At 35.9% G+C, this 16445-nt stretch overlaps 1 pseudogene; it reads left to right on the top strand.

Annotated features, from left to right (window-relative positions):
- Window positions 1-14996, top strand: part of LOC105553203 — a 35579-nt pseudogene extending 20583 nt beyond the window's left edge.
- The last annotated feature ends 1449 nt before the right edge of the window (window positions 14997-16445 follow it).

The following is a 16445-nucleotide window of genomic DNA, read 5'->3' on the forward strand; positions in this document are numbered from 1 at the left end:
ATGAAAATCTTACTCTTTAATATGTATATGAAATATCCTACATTGTATTAGACATAAGGTATATTCTATAAAGGCATCTCCCAGAAACATAAACTTCACACAATATCTACCTAAAATATTAAATTTGGAAGGATGGAATGGATAGCATGTTGGTATTAGCACCAATCACATACACATAGAAATCTTCTTTGTTAGCCATGAAGCCACGATTATAATAAAAATTATTGTGTAAATGCAAAACTCTACCATTACTAAAGGAGAAAAGATGGGAGTTGTAGGACAAAGCCAAGTTGTAGGGGTGACAAATAGGAGGCAGCAGGGTAGACAGATACATTTCTTTTTCATTGCTCAACATATGTAATGGATAATACAGATCTAATAACAGGAAGACTGGCCTTTTTATGCCATAATAGCATAATTATAAAACCACAAAAATATGCTAAGGAGATAACTTTCATTCACGGTTTTGATAGAGATTGTTTGGAGTTTTGTTTTGTTTTAAAAGTTTTAAAGATTCTGAGGGCTTATAGCTTCCAGTGATAATTTTTAAAAACTTTTGATTATGATAAACATAACATTTACCATTTAAACACTTTTTAAAAGTACAATTCACTGGCTGGGCATGGTGGTTCACACCTATAAATATCCCAGCACTTTGGGATGCTGAGGCTGGCAAACCACCTGAGGTAGGGAGTTCAAGACCAGCCTGACCAACATGGTGAAACCCTGTCTCTACTAAAAATACAAAATTAGCTGGGCATGGGTGGCATATACTTGTAATCCCAGCTATTCAGGAGGCTGAGGCAGGAGAATTGCTTGAACCTTAGAGGCGGAGGTTGCAGTGAGCCGAGATTGTGCCATTGCACTCTAACCTGGGCAACAAAAGCAAAACTCCATCTCAAAAAAAAAAATAAAAAAAAATTCACTGGCGTTAAATACATTCACAATGTAGTGTAACCATCACCACTAGCTAGTTCCAGAATGTATTCATCACCCAGAATGTATTCAGATTACTGGGAAAGTTCATACCCAGTAATCAGTCACTCCTCAATAACTCCTCTTCCATTTCCTAATAGTTATTTATCTGCTTTCTTTCTCTGTCTCTGGATTTGCCTATTCTGGATATTTTATATAAGTTGAATCATACAATATGTGTTTTTTGTGCCTGGCTTCTTTCACATAGCATAATTTTTTCAAGGTGCATCCATGCTGTAGCACATATCAGTACTTTATTCCTTTTCATGGCTGAATAATATTTCATTTTATAAATACATCACATTTTGTTTACCCATCCATTCGTTGATGGGTATTTAAGATGTATCTATGTTTTGGTCATTGCAAATAGTGCCACTTGGAACATCTCTATACACATTTTGTTTGAATATCTGCTTTCAGTTCTTTTGGGTACATACCTGGGAGCAGCATCACTAGGTTACAGGGTAATTCTATGTTTAACTCGTTGAGAAACTATTAAACTTTTCCAAACAGTGGGTGTACCATTTTACATTCCCACCAGCATGCTTCCAGTGCTACTGGTCATGCTTTTTATACTTCTCATTTTTAATGGGAGATTGCTTCTCCTCCTAATCCATGTGTAGTTTGTAATACAGAGTTTGATTTATACTCAAATTTGAAATCTTTTTGTTATTTGAGCTATGAATTAAGGAGCATTATTTATCTTTCTGAAACTCAGGTTACTCATCTTAAAGTGGGGTGATTCTTACCTTATAAAATTCTCAGTATTGCCACAAACAAGACAGAAACTTTTAAATTTGCATGGCCTCGCCATCTTAGAATTGTCACTTATGCTGTCCATCTTTATATATTTGTTTCTCTTGCTTTGGTTTAAATAGAATGTTGTGGTTTCCTCCTAACAACTGAGTCAATTTGCATTTGCTTCTATGAGCTGCCCTTTCAAACATTGCTCTTCTGAGATTCACATTAGCCCTTCTTTACTCCTAAGTCTTTTGACTCAAGTGACCACTCACAGAGAGAAATTTACTGTACGTTGATGATTCTCATGCCTATATCCCTAGCTCAAATCTATCCTCACAACTGCAGATCAGAACACCTGCCTCCTAGATATATCTATGGATGTGGTACACAGACACATCAAACTTCACAAACTCCAAACTGACATTTGATTTTCCTTAAAGTCATGCCTTTTCCCTGTTCCGATGAACACGAATGACACTGACAACCGCACTAATTTTGAAGCTAAAGCCTGGCTATCATCACTGCTATGTACCTCTCCCTCATTTCCTGTTTGCCACAAATCCCCCAAGAGCATTGATTCTACAGACTAAAGAGATCTCTAATTAGCCTACTTTTTCCGTTTCCTCCTCCCTAGCCTGTACTGGTAAGAGTTGTTGACATAGAATAGCAGCCACATTCAATTGGGATTTTGAAGAGAATTAAAGGAAGGGACTAGAGACAGATTTAATGTGAAGCTAATGAGGTTTAAGCTGCAGGGCCCTCATTTGCATGAGCTTCTGTGAAGTCTGAGAGCTGCTGTGCAATTCAATATTCTGGATGGGGAGGGACAACAAGCTTTCAATTAGGAATCATTACAGTAAGCATTTCAGATAAATCTCCTAAAGGAATTTCAGGAGAAAGGGATCCACCCTTCTAAGTCTCCAGTAAAATAGTTTTGCTCTCAGATTTGGTGTCTATAATTTTGTACGCCTTTTCTTAAAAAAAGGAATTCCAAATTGCACAAATTTCAGGCCCCATAAAACCTATATCTACCACTGGAAGTGACAATTTCAACATGTATGGACAAAGTTAAGGAATATAACAAGTAATATTGAGGGAGTTAGTCAAGCAACAATAAGAAGTAGTTACAACCAAGAGGTCTGAAAAATCAAAAGGAAAAAATGGTTTTGTTACCAGAAAGGGTTGTGATCCAGACCCCAAGAGAGAGTTCTTAGATATTATGCAAGAAAGAATTTGGGAAGAGCCCACAGAGTAAAGCGAAAGCAAATTTGTTAAGAAAGTAAAGGAATAAAAGAAGGGCTACTCCGTAGACAGAGCAGGGTGTTCTCGAAAGCAAGGGGAGAAACACACCACCTTAGGAACAATGCCTGTTTATATACAAGATATATAGCAAGAAATCGTGGGAGAGATGTGCTCTACTATTATACATGGCTCCTAACAGAAGATTGTTAATCTTTGTGTACCTACTCTCTTCGGCAAGAATCTATATTATTGCTTTTAAAGCAGAACTTAAACTACGAATCATTTTCTTCTTAAGATATTGGGCTGACCGGGCACGGTGGCTCATGCCTGTAATCCCTGAACTTTGGGAGGCCTAGGTAGGTGGATCATCTGAGGTCAGGAGTTCAAGACTAGCCTGGCCAACATGGTAAAACTCCGTCTCTACTAAAAATACAAAAATTAGCCAGGTGCGGTAGCGTATGCCGTAATCCTAGCTACTCAGGAGGCTGAGGCAGGAGAATCACTTGAACTTAGAAGGGAGAGATTGTGGTGAGCCGAGATCGTGCCATTGCATTCCAGTCTGGGCAATAGAGTGGGACTCTGTCTCAAAAAAAGAAAAAAAAACAAAGGTATTGGGGCATTAGGACATTTCCTGAATCTGTTAATTCCTGGGTCTGTTTAGTCAACATTATTAACCTGTTCCCTCAGCCATAAGCATCCTGTGACTAGGAATGCCTAACCTCCTGGGAATGTAGCCCAGTAGATCTCAGCTTCATTTTACCCAGCCCTTACTCAAGATGGGGTTGCTCTGGTTTGAACTCTGACAGTTTTATAAGGACTGGGTGAGAGGATAAACTTTAGATGGTGCATTTGGAATATGATCTAAAACAATTCATATGAATTGATGCCTCTGGAGGTTACCAAATTATTTCTTCTTACTTTCTATAGTGTTTTTAAAGTAGTATACTTTTTATTTTTGACCAGTTTTGACTTACACATTTATAGTGAAGATAGTACAGAGAGTTTTCCACATAACTTAGTTTCCCAATTTTTAACACTTTGTATCAGTATGGCATATTTGTTGAAATTAATGAACTAATATTCATACATCATAATTAAGTAAAGTTCAGATTTCATCATATTTCCTTTTTCTGTTATTCCAAGATCTCATCTAGGATTCTCCATTACATTTAGTAGTCATGTCTCCTTACAGTTATGGTTGGCTGACAGTTTCTCTAATTTGCTCTGTTATTCATGATGTTTTCAATTCTGAAAAGTCCTGGTAGGATATTCTTCTACTGGGATTTTCCTGATGTTTTTCTAATTATGTGACTGGATATTATTTTCTTAAGATGAAGACCACAAAGGTAAAGTGCCATTAGGATGATAAAATATCAGCAGAAATACTACTCAACAGCGCTACTATGGTTTGAATGTCCCCTCCAGAATTCAAGTTGAATTTAATTGCCATAGTGAAGGTATTAAGGGTGGGAGCATTAATAAGTAACTGGGCCACAAGGGCTGTTCCCTCATGAATGGATTTATATTGTTCTTGTGGGACTGGGTTGTTATGAAAGTGAGTTCAGCCCTCTCTTGCTCTCACTCTTTCCATAATCTGCTTTTGCTTTTCTCCTTTCTGCCATGAAATGACACAGCACAAAGGCCCTCACCAGATGCTGGTACCATGCTCTTTGACTTCCCAGCCTTCAGAACTGTGAGCCAAATAAACTTCTTTTTTAGAAAAATAAATTACCCAGTCTGTGCTATTCTGTAAACTGTGGTAGTGTCACTCAAGAATCTCCATTGTAAAATTATTATTCCTCCCTCATTTTAATAATGCATTATTTGGAAGGAAGTCATTACACACAGCCAGCACTTAAGGAATGGGGAGATATGCATCCCCTAATTGAGGGTGAAGTATCTCTATAAATTATTTGGAAAATTTCTATTCGGGATATTGTCTATATTTTCCCATTTGTTTTTATAGCTAATAATGTATTTATATCAGTATGTACCAATGGATATTTATTTGATAATTTAAATTATTATCTCCTACAACATTATTTGTTGCTTAAATTTGACTCTGGTATTCCTATGGTATACCCCCATCATTATTATTTTCTGTTGTTGTTTGTCTGTTTGTTGCTGTTGCTGTTTTCAACACTTTCTGTACTACATGAAATCCATGCTAATTTTATGTATTTCTTACTCCAGTTCTAGAATCACCTTTTTTTCTCCGAGATGGTTTGGTTGCATTTTTTGAGAATGACATTAAATTAGAAGCCAAGCTATGAAAGTTAAATGTGCTTATAAGTTCTGGTAAAGCAAATAAACATACGTGGATAGGTCAACCCATGTATACACACATGCACATACACACACATGTGTTTAACTGCCTTTGTCTATATTAAGCTAAACTGTATGTTGTATTGATGTCTCCAACTCTAATCCATGACCACATGAATTATTCTGTCCTCTTTTCCTTACTTACCTATAATCTCTCACTCCAAAATTTAAAAATATTGCCCCACCATTCACCATTTATTTACCTAATTATTCAATTACAGTGTTCAGTGATTTCAAAACTATTAATTTGTATCTCCATGGAAAATCATTTTATCAAGTAGAGTATGGTGCTTATAAACACTTCTTTTTGCCCTTATTTTAAAAAACTCCACTAATTCCAAAGTTACTCTTATTGGTGCCTCACTCCATAACTTTAGTCAGTGAGGTTGTTTTAAAAATTTGTAATATATTTGGATTACTTTCTCACATTCTACATTCCATTCTATTGGCATCACATATACAACACAGAAGTTTATGGCACGAGGTGTGAATTTAAATGCACAACATATCAAATGTTAAATTTCTTCTATTCATCATTACAGAATAGTTTTGCCACAATAAAATATTCCCTCTGATTCACCTACTAAAGTTCCCCCTATCTGAACCTCTGGCAACCAGTGATCTGTTTACTTTCTCAATAGTTAAGCATTTTCTAAAACTTCACATAATTGGAATTGTACAATATATGATTTATTCTGAATAACTTTTTAAATATACCAACGGGCAGATTTAAGGTTTGGCCACAATTTTTTGATAGCTTGATAGTTCACATCCTTTTTTAATCACTGACTCATATTCTACTATCTTAATGTATGAGTTTTTTGTTCCATCTACCTATTAATAGCTATCTTCTAGTTTTTGATGATTTTAAGTAAAACTGCAGTAAACATTAATGTGTTGGGTTTTCTGTGGACGTAAGTTTTTAACTGAGTTTTTTAAATACCTGAGAGCACAATTCATGGATTGTATGTTAAACATATGTTTCACTTTTTGGGAAAAAATGCCAAACTGTCTTCCAAAATTATTAATTTATAATCCTACCAGCAATCCTACCACCAACTTATTTTCCTGTTGCTCCACATCCTCAGCAGCAGGGAGCATTGCCACTTTTTTGTTTCACATTGAATTCATTCTATTAGATGTTGTTTTAATATGCAATTCACTAATTAAAAATGACGTTTAGCAACTTTTCATACGCTATGTGCCCATCTGTATATCTTCTCTGGTGAGGTGTCTGTTTATGTGTTTTGCCCTTTGTTGTAATTGCTTGTTTTTACTTTTTTGAGCTTACAAGCTATTTGTATATCCTGAGTGTAAGTCCTTCATCATTTGTGTTTATCAAATATTCATTCACAGTATGTAGCTTACATTTTCATTTTCTTAATAGTGTCTTTTGCAGGGCAGACAATTGTTGGTTTTAATAAAATCCAACTTATGAATTTTTTGGTTGGTGAATTATGCCACTGTTACGAATTTAACACATCACTATAACCAACTCCATATATATATTTTTTTTTTCCAAGAGGTTTCATAGTTTCACATTTCACGTTTAGGATGAAAATGTATATTTACATATTTACCTTGGACTTTACATTTTACCTTTTATACAATGATCCATTTCAAGTTAATTTTGGAGTATAATATAATGTGTCTGTCTACACTTTTTTCTTTTGCATATGGAAGTCCAATTGTTTTCCATCATAAATTGCTGAAAATACTATCTTTTTCTCACTAAATTGCCTTTGTTCCTTTGTCAAATATTAGCAGATGATATGGTTTGGCTGTGTCTCTACCAAAATCTCATCTTGAATTGCAGTTCCCATGATTCCCATGTGTTGTTGGGGGGACCCGGTGGAGATAATTGCATTATGCTGCGGTTTCCACCATACTGTTCTCATGGCAGTGAATAAGTCTCGTGAGATCTGATGGTTTTATATGGGGTTTCCCCTTTCCCTTGGCTTTCATTCTGTCTTGCCTGCTAGCATGTAAGAGGTGCTTTTTGCCTTCTGCCATGATTGTGAGGCCTCCCCAGTCATGTGGAACTGTGAGTCCGTTAAACCCGTGTTTCTTTATAAATTATCCGGTCTCAGGTATGTCTTTATCAACATCATGAAACAGACTAACATAGTGGACGAGATGTGTGTAGGTCGATTTCTATGCTTTCTAGTCTGTTTCGTGGATTGACGTGTCTATTCTTTCACCAGTTCCACATGTTCCTGATTATTATAGTCTTATAAAATTAGATAAGGTTTGTCATCCAACATTTTTTCTTCTTCTTCAGTATTATGTTGGTTTTTCTAGGCTGTTTGCCTTTCCATTTAAATGCTACAATCAATTCACCAATATATATAAACTAGGTTGCACAGACTTTGATTGAGATTGTGTTGGTTATAGATTAAGTTGAGGAGAATTGACATCTTAACAATATTGAGACTTCTAATAAATAAACAGAGAAAAAAGTATCAATTTATCAATTTAATTAGAGCTTGTATTATTCTCATAATATTTTGCAGTTTTCCTTAAATAGGTCATGCATATATTTTCTTAGATTTAAAGGGAAGAATTTTACTGTAAATGTATAAAAGTAGTTCTACTGTAATATTTTTTGAATAATCAATTGCCTTTGTATGTTAACTTTACATTTCACAATCTTCTTGGACTCATTAATTTTAAATGTTTCTGTTTATTCCTTTGAATTTTCTACATGAGCTATTATTCCATTACAAATGAGGAAGTTTCTATTTCTTCCTTTTCAATCTTTACACCTTACCACCCATGTCTTGCTTTTTTTCTTATTGCCCTGGCCAGGAATTCCAATACGGTGTTGAATAGAAGCTATGAGATAGGACATTATGGACTTGTTCCCAGTTGTGATGTTTAATTTTATGTCAAATTGACTGGGCCTTGAGATGCCCAGATAAGTCATTTGTGTTTAGACTGGTAGACTGAAGAAAGAAGGTTGCCTGGCCTAATGTGGGTGAATACCAGCCAACCTATTTAAGACCCAGTTAGAGCTAAAATATGGGGGAAGATTGAATTCTTGCTCTCTGTCTGACTGCTTGAACTTTGAGACAACAGTCTTCTCTTACTCTTGGACTGGGACTTACGCCAACAGTCCTCCTGGTTGTTAGGTCTTCAGACTTGGACTGAAATATATGGCTGTCTTGGGTCTTTACCTTGCAAAGGGCAGATCCTGGACCTTCTTAGTTTCCATAATCACACAAGACAAGTTCTTATTATAAATAAAATTATTTTAAAAATAATAATGTGTATATTTTTCTCTATTGATTCTGTTCTCTAGAGAACTCTAAGACACCAACCTTATAGAAAAACATTTAGTTTCTCACCAGCTGTAGATTTATTGTAGATGCATATTATGCTATAAATTTCCCTCTCAACACTTCTTTTCCTTCATTGCACAAAGGTAAATATTTTATTTTTATTTACTTCACAATCTTTACAATATTTGTTTGAAACTACTGTTTGATACATTTATCATTTAAAAGTGTACTGTTAAATCTTCTAATGTTTTAGGATTTCCCGACTACATTTTATGCATTTCTAGTTTAATTGTATTGTTTTCTGAATACATGATTGGCATGATTTCTATACTTTTAAGTTATTAATATGTGTTTTACATTATTAATATGTTTCTAACACATTGATAGGCATTTTACATCCCAGGAAAGAATGTGGTTTCCTTTATTGAATGTTCCATGCAAACTTGAGAAGAATATATGTGCTGCTGTTATTGAATGAAGTTGTATATAAGTATCAATTATATCAAGTTGATTTTTAGTATTGTTCAGGTCAACAATATCCTTGCTGATTTGCTGCTTACTGATATATCACTTGTGAAAAGAAATGTTGAAATTTTATAGCACACTAATAGTGTATTTCTTTATTTCTTCCTCAGAAGAAATAGAGTACTTTGATTTTTTTATTATTAGATTTAGGGTTGTTATATATTATACATTTTTGGATAATTGTTTCCTTTCTCATTATGTCGTGTGGCTCTTTATCTGTAATAAATTTTCTTCTTCTGATGTCTCCTTTCACCAAAATTAGTTACTTCTGCCTTCTTTGGATTAGTGTTAGCATGATATCTTTTTCACCCTTTTTAAAATTTTAACCTTAGTTTATACACTTCAAATGAGATTCTTTTTGACAACAAAGAGTTGCATCTCTGTCTTTTAATGATGCATCTAAACTAGTCATTTTAAAGCCATTATTGATATAGGTGATTTACTGTCTACCATGTGTGTAACTGTTTTCTACTCATTGTGTTTGTTGTTAATATATTATTCATAGTAATTTTTGAAAATTTTAAGTGGCTTCCCTTAAGGTTCTAATACATTCACTTAACTAATCAAAGCTTACCTTCAAACTACAGTGTATCTATTCATGTTTACTGTAAGTTTCTTAGAATAGTCCTGTTCCATCACTTTTGTCATTGCTGTTTTTCGCTTATCCATATATTATATAAACATATGTAGCAACAAATTGTTATAATTATTTAATTAAACACAAATTTTATATTTTATTCATAAAATAAGAAAAAATATTGTTTATTGTAATCTATTTCTCTTCTCTTGCTCTTTATTTCTAAGTTTCGGGCCTGCATTATTTTTATTCCTCTTGAAGAACTTTTATCATTTATTATAAGGCAGATTTAATGATGATTAATTTCCTCAGTGTTTAATTTTCAGAGGATATCTTATTTTTCCTTCATTTTGAAAGATAATTTTTCCTGATATCTAACTCTAAGTGGTTTTTTTAATATGTTAAATATTTAAGCCTAATCTTTTCTTGCTTATGGACTTATGATAAGAAGTTTGCTGTAATTCCTAATCTTATTCTTCTCTAGGTATTTTTCCTCTTTCATTTCCTGAAGAGATTTTTTTGACCTTTGACTGTCTGCAATTTGAAAATAATATGTGTCATTTTGTGAGTGTATGTGTATGTGTGTGTATATTTATCACGCCTGTTGTCTCTGAGCTTCCTGAGTCTTTGTTTTGGTGTCTATTCTTAATTTTGTAAAGTTCTTAGCCATTGTTCCTTGAAGTATTACTTCTGCTACACTATCTCTTTATTCCTCTTTTAGTATTACTATTATGTATTTGTTGAAGATTTTCAAATTGATCCTGGCTTTGGGACATTCGGTTCTATTTTTTGTTGTTGTCGTTATTAGTTTTATCGTTTGCATTAAGTTTAAGATGATTCAACTGTTCTAATTTTAAGCTCACTAATTTCTTTCCTAGGCCATGTTCAGTCTACTGATTATCTATCAAACAACATTCTTCATTTCTGTTAGTGGTTTTCATTTCTAGCATTACCTTTTGATTTTTTTCTTATAATTTCCTTTACTTAAATTGTCCGTCTTTTAAGTTGTCTACTTTTTCTATTGCGGATAACTAACTTCTTATCTGTATCATATCTGAGTCTAGTTTGTTTGCTTTCTTTATTGCTTCTTTTCTTCATGGGCATGACTTATAATAATTTTATTGAAAGGCAGATATTTTGTAATGGATAATACAATATGTATATTTAATATCATGTCTTAAATATATCTAAGGCATTCCAGGTTTATGTGCTACCAACAAAATACAGTTCCCCCAAACATGTGCCTCTTCCAATGTTCCCTATGTAGGTGAATGACATTATCATCTATAGAATTACATATATTCTTATTTATTTTACCTAGTAAAAAATATGGTATTTTTTAACCTTCCCTCCATCTACACCACAATACCTGCTCATGCAATTATATCGCTTACCTGGAAATCAGCAGTTAACTTTTTGTTTTTCCCACACTAGCCATAGATTATCTCTGCTCCATTTTCCCCATAGCAGTCAGAATAATATTTTAAAAATCTGAAAATGCCAACAAACACATAAAATATTTTAATTGTTTTCACTCTTTTTTAGACAAAGACAACTGTTAGGCTGGGCACGATGGCTCACGCCTATAATCCCAGAACTTTGGGAGGCCAAGGCAGGTGGATCACGAGGTCAAGAGATCGAGACCATCCTGGCCAACACAGTGAAACCTCGTCTCTACTAAAAATACAAAAATTAGTTGGGCGCTAATGTGGTGGTGCGTGCCTGTAGTCCCAGCTACTCGGGAGGGTGAGGCAGGAGAATCGCTTTAATCTGGGAGGTGGAGATTGCAGTGAGCTGAGGTTGCACCACTGCACTACAACATGGCAACAGACTGAGACTCCGTCTCAAAAAAAAAAAAAAAAAGAAAGACAACTGTTATCCTGATCGATAGAAACCTAACACCCTCTCCCTAAGTGTCTCTTCAGCTTTTTTTTCATATCATGCATCCTCATTGTATTCTTTGCTCTGTCATCTCTGACCTTTTACTTTTTGGGGTCTCTGTACTCATTAGGAGTGCCCCTACATATCGCATTACACTTTATGTGCTATTTCCTGTGTCTTGGCTTCTCTATGCTGCCCCACTTTTTATCTGGTTTTTTGATTATTCAACCATTAATGCGTTATATTCCATTTTTTGATTTCCACTTTCACTAATCATGATTATGTCAAATCTTACTTCCATAAGCCCTCAAAGAGTTAGTTCCTTTATAGCAGTAATGATGGACACACATTTATAGTGTCTGTTGCGTTTGATTAGTGTGCTTCTCTATCTCTGGATTGTAAGTACAAAGCAGGCCAAAATAACATCTGTTTTTGTTATCAACACATAAAAAATCATAACAACTTTAAGGGCTCAATAGTGTTTTGATAAATATTTATACATTAATTTCCTGCTGAAATTAGTCCCCAGACTTAAACATTTGAAAACTATTTATTGAGCCCCTCCCATACTGTTGTCTCAATACTAGGCATTAAAAATACGGTGATGCCTAAAATATACTTATGCATCCTCATGAAACTAGGAGGATCCTCATGAAGCAATGAGTCTAATAGATAGCATAAGTGTTAGGTATTACTTTTTAGTCTCAGAAGCATATATTAAAAGGTCTGTAAAACAATAGACTATTTAAAATCTATCTTGTCTGTATTCACCATGTAACCTTTATATTTAAGTGTTATTCAAATATAAAGAAACAAATTATGAAAAAGTAAGACAACTTCCACTTTTGGGGACATATAAATCTTTATAGGAATAATCAATTGTATCTATTTTATCAGGTACCCCTGAGTCAACACATAAGTATGAGAAGAAGAAAAAATGCTAGAAAATAAATGCAAAATATTTTAAATAAAAGAAGTTTAATGTACAAAACTAAAATACAGTGGAAAATAAAGTTTCATTTCCTAAAAATTCTGTTTCTTCTCATAATCAGTTCAGAAAACAAAACAAAACTCTGAATGTATAGATGTACAAAAGCAATTCTATCAAATGGCAAGAATATCATTTTGAAGTTTGCATCTTTCTAATAGTGGATATCTCAGTTTTACTACTTTGCATTGTTGGTCTGCTTATGAGAGCCTCTAGAATTTTATTGGAAATTCAGGAAAATCATGTCTATCCTATAATACACTATAATTTTCTTCAGTTGTTCCTATAAGCTAAGAAAAATATAGTGAGATAGTCCAATAACAGAAAATCCATATCTTTCTGATTTTGGATACTACAATTACTATTTTGTATGATTGAATCCCATGCTCAGACCTTCAGCGTTTTATTTGAAATTCATGAAATTATATATAGCTTGCAATATAGATATTTCTATAATAAGTTATGGAAAGCAAAGTGATATAATATAGCATAGGCTTCTCCAGATGTCCATCCAAATAAAAATCATATTGAAATAGAGGCCCAACCAGGCATGGTGACTCAAGCCTATAATCCCAGCACTTTGGAAGGCCAAGGAGGGTGGATCACTTTAGGTCAGGAGTTCAAGACCAGCCTGACCAAAAGTGTGAAACCCCGTCTCCACTAAAAGTACAAAAATTCGCCGGAGGAGGAGCAAGCTGGAATGGGAGGCGGCTGCATAGTCTCCGGGATGCTAAGGCCTGGAGGAGGGGTCTGTGAATGGCCAGCTGGCTTTGCCCTGAGTCCTGTCCCCAGCCGGCCTCCCTTGGGCCAGCCCGATGTGACTGAGCCCAGCGGAACCTGAGCAAGGAGCGGGTCCCTCGTGGAGCCGGAGGGCGGGAGGAATGTGACATCGCGGAGATGGTTTCACCCAAGTATCACTGGTGTGGAGGCAGAAAACCTGATGACAAGAGGAGTTGATGGCAGCTTTTTGGCAAGGCCTAGTAAAAGTAACCCTGGAGACTTCACACTTTCCATTGGAAGAAATGGAGCTGTCACCCACATCAAGATTCAGAACACTGGTGATTACTATGACCTGTATGGAGGGGAGAAATTTGCCACTTTGGCTGAGTTGGTCCAGTATTACATGGAACATCATGGACAATTAAAAGAGAAGAATGGAGATGTTGTTGAGCTTAAATATCCTCTGAACTGTGCAGATCCTACCTCTGAAAGGAACTGAAATACAACGTTGGTGGAGGAGAACAGTTTGATTCTTTGACAGATCTTGAGGAACATTACAAGAAGAATCCTATGATGGAAACATTGGGTACAGTGCTACAACTCAAGCAGCCCCTTAACACGACTTGTATAAATGCTTGTATAAATGTTGCAGAGTTCGAGAACTAAGCAAATTAGCTGAGACCACAGACAAAGTCAAACAAGGCTTTTGGGAAGAATTTGAGACACTACAACAACAAGAGGGCACACCTCTCTACAGCCGAAAAGAGGGTCAAAGACAAGAAAACAAAAACAAAAAAAGATATAAAAACATCCTGCCCTTTGATCATACCAGGGTTGTCTTACAAGACAGTGATCCCAATGAGCCTGTTTCAGATTACATCAAAGCAAATATCATCATGTCTGAATTTGAAACCAAGTGCAACAATTCAAAGTCCAGAAAGAGTTACATTGCCACACAAGGCTGCCTGCAAAAACATAGTGAGTAACTTTTGCAGATGGTGTTCCAGGAAAACTCCCAAGTGATTGTCATGACAACAAAAGAAGTGGAGAGAGGAAAGAGTAAATGTGTCAAATACTGGCCTGATGAGTATGCTCTGAAAGCATATGGTGTCATGCATGTTAGGAGCATCAAAGAAAGCACCCTTCATGACTATACGCTAAGAGAACTTAAACTTTCAAAGGTTGGACAAGGGAACATGGAGAGAATGGTCTGGCAATACCACTTTCAGACCTGGCTGGACCATGGAGTGCCCAGTGACCCTGGGGGTATGCTGGACTTCCTGGAGGAGGTGTACCATAAACAGGAGAGCATCATTCATGGATGCAGGGCCATTCGTGGTGCACTGCAGTGCTGGAATTGGCCGGACAGGGACGTTGATTGTGATTGATACTCTTATTGACATAATCAGAGAGAAAGGTGTTGACTGTGACACTGACGTTCTCAAAACCATCCAGATGGTGTGGTCTCAGAGGTCAGGGATGGTTCAGACAGAAGCACAGTACCAATTTATCTATATGGCAGTCCAGCATTATATTGAAACACTACAGCGCAGGATTGAAGAGCAGAAAATCAAGAGTAAAGGGCACAAATATACAAATATTAAGTATTCTCTAGCAGACCAGACAAGTGGAGATCAGAGCCCCATCCCGCCGTGTACTCCAACACCACCCTGTGCAGAAATGAGAGAAGACAGTGCTAGAGTCTGAAAACGTGATGCAACAGCAGAAAAGTTTCAGATGAGAAAACCTGCCAGAACTTCAGCACAGAAATAGATGTGGACTTTCACCCTCTCCCTAAAAAGATCAAGAACAGATGCGAGAAAGTTTATGTGAAGACAGAATTTGAATTTGGAAGGCTTGCATTGTGGTTGACTACCTCTGATAAGCAAAATTTGAAACCATTTAAAGACCACGTATTTTAACTCAACAATACCTGCTTCTCAATTACTCATTTCCCCAGATAAGAAGAATTATCTCTACAATGTAGACAACATTATATTTTATAGAATTTGTTTTATCTTAAGGAAGCAGTTAAATTGTGCACTGTATTTTGCAGATGGTGGGGATTCAAATTCTAGTAATAGGCTTTTTTTTTTCTTCTTTTTACAACCTTAACCAGTTTATTTTTTATTTCCTTATTATGGGGGATGATAAGAAGAAATGATTTGGGAAAATTAGTAACAACATCCTAGAAAAGTGAGAACCATCTCATTTACCTGTCGTGTATCCAGTAGTGGGTAATTCATTTTGATGACTTCTATTTTTGGCCAAATGAGAATTAAGCCAGTCCCTAAGACTGTCAGAAGCTGATTGGTCTACCTTTGTGTTGGCATTAAAGAATTCTAGAAAAAGAATCATGGATATTTATGAATTAAGATAAGAGGTGTGGCTTTTTTTTTTCCCAGCCGATGACCAATTATAGTTCAGTTGTTGACTGAGAAGGTTGTGGTGGGAAAATGTTTGCCACATTTTTTTTGCATTTGAGTAATTGTTTTGTACTTAGAAAAAAGGCATCTATGAATGACCAGTGTTTTTGGTTGTCAAATGTTGCTGACAAACTTACCCCAAAACTTTAATTGCTTAAAGAAACCCCACCCCCAACTGTTCTTCAGTCTGAGCTGAGCTCAGCTGGACTGTTCTTCTGCCAGCCTGCAGATGGCCACTCATGTGGTCACCAGGTCAGCAGAGAGACTGGGATGGCTGGGCTTCTCTCTCTGCCTGCAGTCCTGAGTTTCTCCTTCTCCATGTAGTCTCTTTCAGTGGCCTGGCTGGCAGGGTAGCTAGACCTGTCACATGCAGCTCAGAGCTCCCAGGAGCTCAAAAGCAGAAGTGGTCAGACCTTCTAAAGACTTAAATCCAGAATTGTCACTGTATCCCTTCTACTGCCCTCTATTGATGATGATGATGATGATTTTTTCTAATCAAAAGAGAGCTGGATTATGCCCTTTACTTACTAAACAAGTCACAAGCCCAGCCCAGATTCAAGAAAAGGGTGTGAAGTGCAGGTACAGTTAATTGGGGGGCCACTAGTCTAACAGATGGTCACAACCAATGCCATGGAAAACCACGGATATTAGCAAAACTAGAAGTTGCTAGTGACCTTGGGAAGCCGAAGTTGCTTGCAGTAGCTGGGACAAGCTGAAAGTCAGACTGAGAAATAAAGAGAGGGCCTTCAAGAAGCTTCCTGGAT

Source organism: Mandrillus leucophaeus, unplaced genomic scaffold (assembly GCF_000951045.1).
Source record: "Mandrillus leucophaeus isolate KB7577 unplaced genomic scaffold, Mleu.le_1.0 Scaffold586, whole genome shotgun sequence".
Lineage (NCBI taxonomy): Eukaryota > Metazoa > Chordata > Mammalia > Primates > Cercopithecidae > Mandrillus > Mandrillus leucophaeus.